Below are 8022 nucleotides of genomic sequence, written 5' to 3'. Positions count from 1 at the left end.
GCTGTCATTCCCGTTGAGGTAGAAATTCCTTCCCTAAGGATCATACAAGAAGCTGAGCTCGACGACGCAGAGTGGGTAAAAAGTCGTTACGAGCAACTAGACCTTATAGACGGGAAGAGAATGAATGCAGTTTGCCATGGTTAACTCTATCAGAACAGAATGTCCAGTGCCTTTAATAAAAGAGTCAAGCCAAGACAGTTCACACCGGGGCAGCTGGTGTTGAAGAAAATTTTTCCGCATCAAGATGAAGCCAAAGGGAAGTTCTCTCCCAATTGGCAGGGTCCATACATGGTTCACTGGGTTCTGATAGGAGGAGCCCTCATACTTGCAAAAATGGATGTAGAAGTCTGGCCAAAGCCGATCCACTCAGATGCAGTCAAGCGCTACTATGTGAAATCCTTATGCTTTTCTTATATGATTTAACTTGAATTACGCCTGACCTAATTCCCATTTAAGAGGGGATACGTAGGCAGTCCTATGGGTTCGGTCAAAATTCAATAAATTTTTTATTTCCCCCCACAATTGGAAACTGGGGCAGAGTTTTGAGGAGGACCCTCAAAATTCCGAAGTAACTTCAGCCAATCGCCGCCCGAGCAATAGTCAGAAATGCCAACCCATCAAACTGGGGTAGAATTTTGAGGAAGACCCTCAAAATTCCGTAGCAAGAGAAGTTGCAATGTCCCGAACCACGTCACAGTCGTCGGTTCATCTAAAAGCTATTTTTAACTATACATTTATGTCATACTTTTACAAAATCATGCATGTTTATTATTGAAACTGCTTTGTTTAGCAATGCTACCCCAGTGATACAGATAGTATTACCAGATCAAAGCCGAACGAGTCAAGTATAGCCAGCAGGGATACGAACTAACTCTCCCCTTCACAAAACTTATGATTTTCTTTGGATACAGGCGCTAGGGTTGCGAAATCATTAAACATTCTATACGCCCATGGAACAAACATTGTTCAAGAATACGACTCTCCGAACCGTTACACTTGCCAACATTTGCTATCAGCACACACCAATGATGTTCTGTTTGTCACAAAGCTCCCAGTAATCACAACGCCATAATCTGCTATCAGCTAAGAAAACTCTACTGTTAGTTGTTATCTTATTTCTTGCATAAGGCTACCATTCTACCTTCCGAGACTAAACGTTGTCTCCATCTGCATTCTTGCATTACATAAGGCTACTATTCTGCCTTCCAATCTGCATAAGGCTACTATTCTGCCTTCCGAGACTAAACGTTGTCTCCATCTGCATTCGCATTGCATAAGGCTACTGTTCTGCCTTCCAATTTGCATAAGGCTACCATTCTGCCTTCCGAGACTAAATCCTATCTCAATCTGCATCTGCATTGCGTAAGGCTACCATTCTGCCTTCCAAGACTAAACGCTGTCTCCATCTGCATCTGCATTGCATAAGGCTACCATTCTGCTTTCCAATTTGCATAAGGCTACCATTCTGCCTTCCAATTTGCATAAGGCTACCATTCTACCTTCCGAGACTAAACGCTGTCTCCATCTGCATTTCTGCATAAGGCTACCATTCTTTCGTGGTTAAGTTCTACCTCCATCTGCATTCTCATCTTTGCATAAGGCTATCATTCTGCTTTCTGAGGCTAAGCTCTACCTCCAATTTTCTTTGAAACTAAGCACTATCTCAAGCATTAGTTATCTCGCTTTTCTTACGGGCTAAGCTCTGCCCTTCAATTTGCAAGACTAAGCATCTTTCATGGGCTGAAATATTGCCAACTCATCCAAAAGCATCATCGTTCGGAGGCACCATCTTCATAGCCCAAGAACACCATGTCATGGCCTGAGGATCTCTTTCAATCTTTTGCATATCATTATTCAAAGGCGTCATGGTTCGGAGACACCATCCTCATAGCCCGAGAACATCATTTCATGGCTTGCGAATCCTTTATCATATGCTTCATAGCCCAGGATATCATTGTCTAAGGACGTCATCCTCATCGCCCGAGGACAACATTCATGGTCTGACGGGAATTTGCATCATGTTTAAAATTTACGCACGATATATGCTTGTATTGCTTATTTGCAGGTAAGACGACGAGAAACGGCCATTCCGGTAGGAGTGATCCCGCTCCAGTTCCCACAGCCTTATCAAACCTAGCCATTCCCGTAAACCTATCACTCACCCAGTCCTAGATAATGCATTCGTTCTTGAAATATCTTCATCGGCATACTCCGCCGTTGGATCCCGAATTACATACGGCCCGATTCCTGTGAAACCAAGGATATGTAGGCAACTCAGAAGCTAGGGTGCAGCCTAAACCTCTTCAAACCATTTTGCTCGGTCAAAATTTGCCATCATTTCTTTACCCGGAAATTCTTTCATTCTTCCCAGGTAAAGAGGGGCAGCTGTTGATACCCAATTTTTCCTTATATATTTTCAATATGCAAAATTCTTCAAAATAGCATATGTATGCATATATAAGCATGTCCAAGGGTTTTATTATTTTTCCATAATTTTAAAAATTTTTAATTGATTTATTTCCCCTTTTTATCCATAAAATCCCAATAATTATTTCCAAAATTATTATTTTTGATAATTCATCTATTGGATTTTTATATTTATGCCAAAATATGGCTAAAGTAATTTTTACAATTTTATTTAGTATTTTTAAAGCTAAAATTGCACATAATTGCAATATTAGCCCTTTTAAGGTTTATTTAGGTTTTATATTTATAAAATTGGATACTATATTTTTAAATTGTTAATTATGTATTATCATTTTAGTACTTTAATTTATTTTTTAGAAACTATTTACTATTTTTATAAATTAAAAAGGGGGAAATGGCTATTTAAAATGTAGCCAAATTGGCTTTCAAATCTAACCCAAATCAAAACCCAATTCCCTAACCCAATTTCTAATAAAACCCGACCCTAACCCTTTTAAATCCTACCCAAACCCAGATCCCCACCTACCCCATCTAATCTAGGTCGTTGATCTGAATCAATGGCCATCATTCCACCTGCCTAAAATAAACCCAAACGACCCCCTTAACCTAATTTATTTCCACCAACCCGCCACCCTTGAATCCCCTTCCTCTCCAATTCTCTCTGCAACCTCACCCAAAACCTAGCCGCCGCCACCCAAATTAACCCTAATCACCTTTGATTCTCACTCAATCCATGGACTCTCATGGTTGTTTGAGACGTGTACCGGTCTCCTATGTCTCTTGGTTGCCTGTTTTCGTGATTTCATGGAAAGATCTCGAAGAGATCTAGTCTAGACTTTGCTCAACTTCTATCCATGGTCTTTTCCCGGCCATCCATGGTCGTTCAAGTCAAATCCATGGCTTTTCCGGCTAGATCGGTAACTTTTCGAAGTTTTTCTCACTTTCTCTAGGTTCTCTGAAACCCTAGTTTTAAGAGCTTTCCGCATTTCTGTCAGATCTGTCTTAGATCTGTGCATGTTATGAATCTCTTGGTGTTTTTCTCAAAAAGTCTTTCGATTTCTTTCAAAGTGACTCTTCGTCTTCAATGATCAGGGTTTTCTTAACCTCTTTTTAAAAAAGACTTCTTCTCCGATTTTCAATGTTGTCTTATGATTTTACTATGTTTAAACGGTTTGTTTATGTTATTTTTCTACCTGGTTCATTGTGTTGAAAACCCTAAGTATCTTTGATTTATCCGGGGTTCTGGAACTGTCTTTGTTTGTTTGTTTCGATTGAGTTCTTAGTGTTTAGATCCTTTTCTTTGTTGACTGATTCTGAGTTCTTACCATTTTTTAGCTCGACTTTGTTAAACCCCTTATGTCTTAAAGGTTTTCCACACTTGTTAATGAGAGTCTTTAAAAGATCTCCTTTACCTGTTACTATGTGTTACACTGGTTTCTTCATTTTTGGTTCTATGTGACTACTTAACTTGTTGATTACCATGCTTCGAGTAGTCCTTAGCCTGCTCATGTCACCTTTGTGTGATTGTGTTCATCCAGTTTACTTATTTTTGTTTGACCATGCATGTCTGATACGCCTGTTCATTCTTTTCTATTTATATATTGAAGTGCAGAATCATGACTCCTTCGTGATTGATCTTGATTTCCTTAAGTTACGGTTTGATTGCAAGGTTTTCTTATAAACCTTTAATTTTACTCATTTGTTTAAATTGATTGATTCCCTTCCTTTATTTGTTGTGATGTTTCACCCTGCTGAATTCTTTCCCCAATTAAGCATATTCTGTAACTAGACTCAATTGTATACTCTATATTCTTACTATCCCTTATACGGTCAAAATCAATCTTCCTCAATTGATTTTCTTTCCTTAATTATCCCTGTTGGTATCCGTTAAGAACTAATTCCTTGATTAAAGGGAAGTATTTGTATTAATGGGATTCTGATTGTGATTATTTCCATATTTGTGTTAAACCTTTACTTGTTACCTTATTTTTCTACTCGCTTTCAAAGTTATAAATACCCTACCCTCTCTTCTTCAAACACACGAACAACTAAGTTCAGAACACACACTTACACACTAAACACTCTGTCTTTCTCTACTTGTGCTACTGCTTTGTCTAGCCGGCTGAAAGTCAAGGCTAGACTGTGGAACTCTGATTGCTTTACTTTTTTTTTACACTTTGCTTCTTCAACTGGTATGTTCTTAATTTAAATTCTGAGACTCAACTCTATGTGTTCTCTTATTTGTCCATCTCTGTCTCTTTCTGCACTAGCTTAATGGCTCATGTTGTTAAATTGTACTTCTTGTTTACTACTTTACTCAGCATATTTTAAATTCCGCCCTCATCTATTCAAATGTAATCAACATGTTTACTTGTTCCTGTTTTTGTCCCTCAACTAGCATGTCTCCTAATGTACTTGATTAACACTAATTCATGACTAATTATGTGTTGCTGATTTGGGTCCTCTATGTCCCAACCCCTACTCCCCTGCCTATAATTGCTGAAGCTGTACTACTCTCTGAACTGGTTCTGTGTGTGTTGCTATTGCTCATATCCCCTTTCCCTTTCAAAAACTGTTTTCATTAAGCAACTCTCTTGCTGTTTTACAAATTCATTTCAAACATGCAGTCTTTCAAAACTGTTTTCTAAAACAAACTCCTTTTTCAAATATGTGTTCCTACACTTCCACCATACTCGTAGATCATTAGGTTCTGCCCCTTTTGTGTGATCCTTGATTTGGGACCCCTGACCTCCCTCTGAATCTGGACACATAAGAGCTGGCCCTTCCACACTGCACTCACTTTCTTGGTTATGCAATTTGGGTATGAGCACTGCCCGGGATCCCTTGAGGTCCTTAGAGAACTCTGACACACCCAGACATGAGAAAGACTTTGGAACAATATTGGCATTTGAGGTGGTTTATTAAATAACTCAGAAAGGAAGTCAGAATCAGGCTTCCTATGGTTGTAACTTCTTATTTTGCCTTTCTTATGTAATTCAATCATATGGTCTGTAATAATTTGTAAACAAGTATGAGGTTGGCTAGTGAAAAGGGATGGGGAAATATGCATGCTATAGTTGTTAAAGGGTAGAAAACATGTAATTTGGTTTATATTCCTAATTATGCAATAGAAACCATGTTTAGGATTCACACCTGCATTAGAAAAATCATGTTCTTAGGATCTATGTTTTCATGCTTCATCACTTCATTCATTAGTCCATGCTTTATGTCTATCACTTAGAAAATCCTGCTCCTAGGGCAATAACAACACTGGTATAAAAAAGATGTTATTTCAAAATTCTGCAACTCGTGTGTACATTTAGAAATCATGCCTTAGGGATTCAGTTTTCAACAACCTTGTAATTTGCATGTGCATATTAGATACCATGTTCTAGGATCCTATTTGCATTCTGTTTAAAACGCTTAGTTAACTACTGATTCATAAAAAGGATAGTAAAGCAATAATTTTTCCACTGTGATGTTTTCTGAATAAAATTGGCAACAGTCTCTACAACTAGAACAACATGTTTTGGGTAATCAAAATAATCTCCAAACAACTGTTGCATCTCGCTTTGCACGTAGGCAAGCCTTAGGTAATAACTTAAATAAAACGGGAATTGTCTTTGTTTAATTATCAATTATTACAACCAACAGGCAAGCCTGATTCAGACTTCTTATCTGAGTCATGTAATAAATCTGGTTCTGCTGCAACAACTTAAACGCCCTGCTTTAGTATTTTAAATTCAGACCGTAACTCTATATAAGTCATGATGTCTGTGTGCATTATTTGTAGAGGTATAACTGAGCCATCTGCTTGTTTTCTGTGTTTTCCCCCTTAAATGTAGTCCTACTTGTTTTGTATGTCGCCTTAGTATTTTTCCTTTAAACTTGAGGGTCTGCCTAGAACCTCCTTATAGGATAGAAGTCCTAAATTCCTCCGAGACTGATAGAAAGGGACGGGTAACAGCATGCAATAAGAGTCGAGACCAATCTACGCTTTAATTACCTCCACGGGGTGGGAAAGGGCAGATATGGATATGATGACCGGTGCATTAATACCACGTGTAGCCCCTCTTTTGAGAAGTGTCATACCGGGTATTGCATTGACGTGATCCATATTATAAACAAACCTAGAACCCCCTCCCTTTTTACATTCTCAAGTATGTTTGAATTATAATTCTTTTCAAAATCTTGCCCCTTTTTATTAGCTGCTTTTCTACATATGTGTATTCAGCTTAAATCCCCTACTATTTGAGCCAATACTTGCCTATTTGCTAATTGTGCAAATTCACAAAAACTGTCTGGCCGGGAACCACATTAGTGGATCCTGAGGGGTGCCTAACACCTTCCCCTTAGGATAATTTCAAGCCCTTACGCTATCTCTAGTTATCAAACGTAGTTGTAGATAAACCCTATAGGTGTCCTAATGCACCTTAAATTATTAGGTGGCGACTCTTCAAAATTGCAAACCCCTTCTCAAAAGGAAAAGAGTTATCCCAACCAGAATGTCATAAACCCGATTTCCCGATATGAGGGGGAAAAAGGGGGCACGACAGTATTTATATATATACATTTCAATAATTCAAACTTCAATAATTGTTACATCTTTAATTCAATTAGTTTCTCAATTATATTCTCTTAAACCGTCTGAGGTTGTATTTTACTTAAAAAGGAATTTCTACAAAGTTTTAAGTTATTAACTCTCATGTTAAAGGTAATAATTCATTCGATGATGTATTTTATTTGAAAGGGGTACTTTCTTTACTCAAATAATTTTTTTAAAAAATAACTTCATCTTTTCTCGCTGATTTTCCCAATTAGTTTAGAAATTATAAGTTACTTTATATTATGTAAATGAGACTTCTTGAATATCTTGAGTGCATTTGTACGGACATTATGTATTGTATAGCATGTGGATTTTGTTGTTAAAAGTGAAATGAAAAATATGTGGGCACAAGGTGCCATGTGTGCTGAAGGTTCGAAAGTTGAGATTATGATATGAGAAACCGAGGATTGAGATGGTCGGGATTGTGTATTAGACATGCTGTGATTGATTGAGTTGGCATTGCCTTCTTTGTTTGAATACATTCTTACTTGTCTATGTCCCTGCTATGTCGGTGTTGATTTACTTAGTTATCTGATTTACTTGGTTATCGTTCGTTACTATCCGTGTTCTCCCTTTATTGTCCCTACTGTTTGTATTTTGATTTCTCTCCACTGTTGATATTACCTCGTTATTTTTATCTTGATATTTTATTATCATATCCTGTTCATTTCATTTGATCAGTAGGTGTCTTGACTGTTCCTCGTCACTACCCCACCGAGGTTAGTCTTGATATTTACTGGGCACCATCGTGATGTACGCATACTACACTTCTGTACATTTTTTGTCTACAGATCCAGGTATTGATCGATAGTAGCTGTGCGGGTCGTCGCAGTGGAGACTCACGGTAACCTGCTGCTGCGTTTGCAGGCCTCGAAGTCACCTTCATTTGTATTTATGTTCCATTGATTCCTTCTCGTTCTGGAACAATGTTGTATTTATTTTGTATAACTACTCTTAGAAGGGCTTATGATTTCTACCATCGGTTTGGG

This window comes from Nicotiana sylvestris, chromosome 8 (assembly GCF_000393655.2).
Source record: "Nicotiana sylvestris chromosome 8, ASM39365v2, whole genome shotgun sequence".
NCBI classification, from domain to species: domain Eukaryota; kingdom Viridiplantae; phylum Streptophyta; class Magnoliopsida; order Solanales; family Solanaceae; genus Nicotiana; species Nicotiana sylvestris.
The sequence above is the reverse complement of the archived record's forward strand: the minus strand, read 5'-3'. Positions refer to the sequence as shown.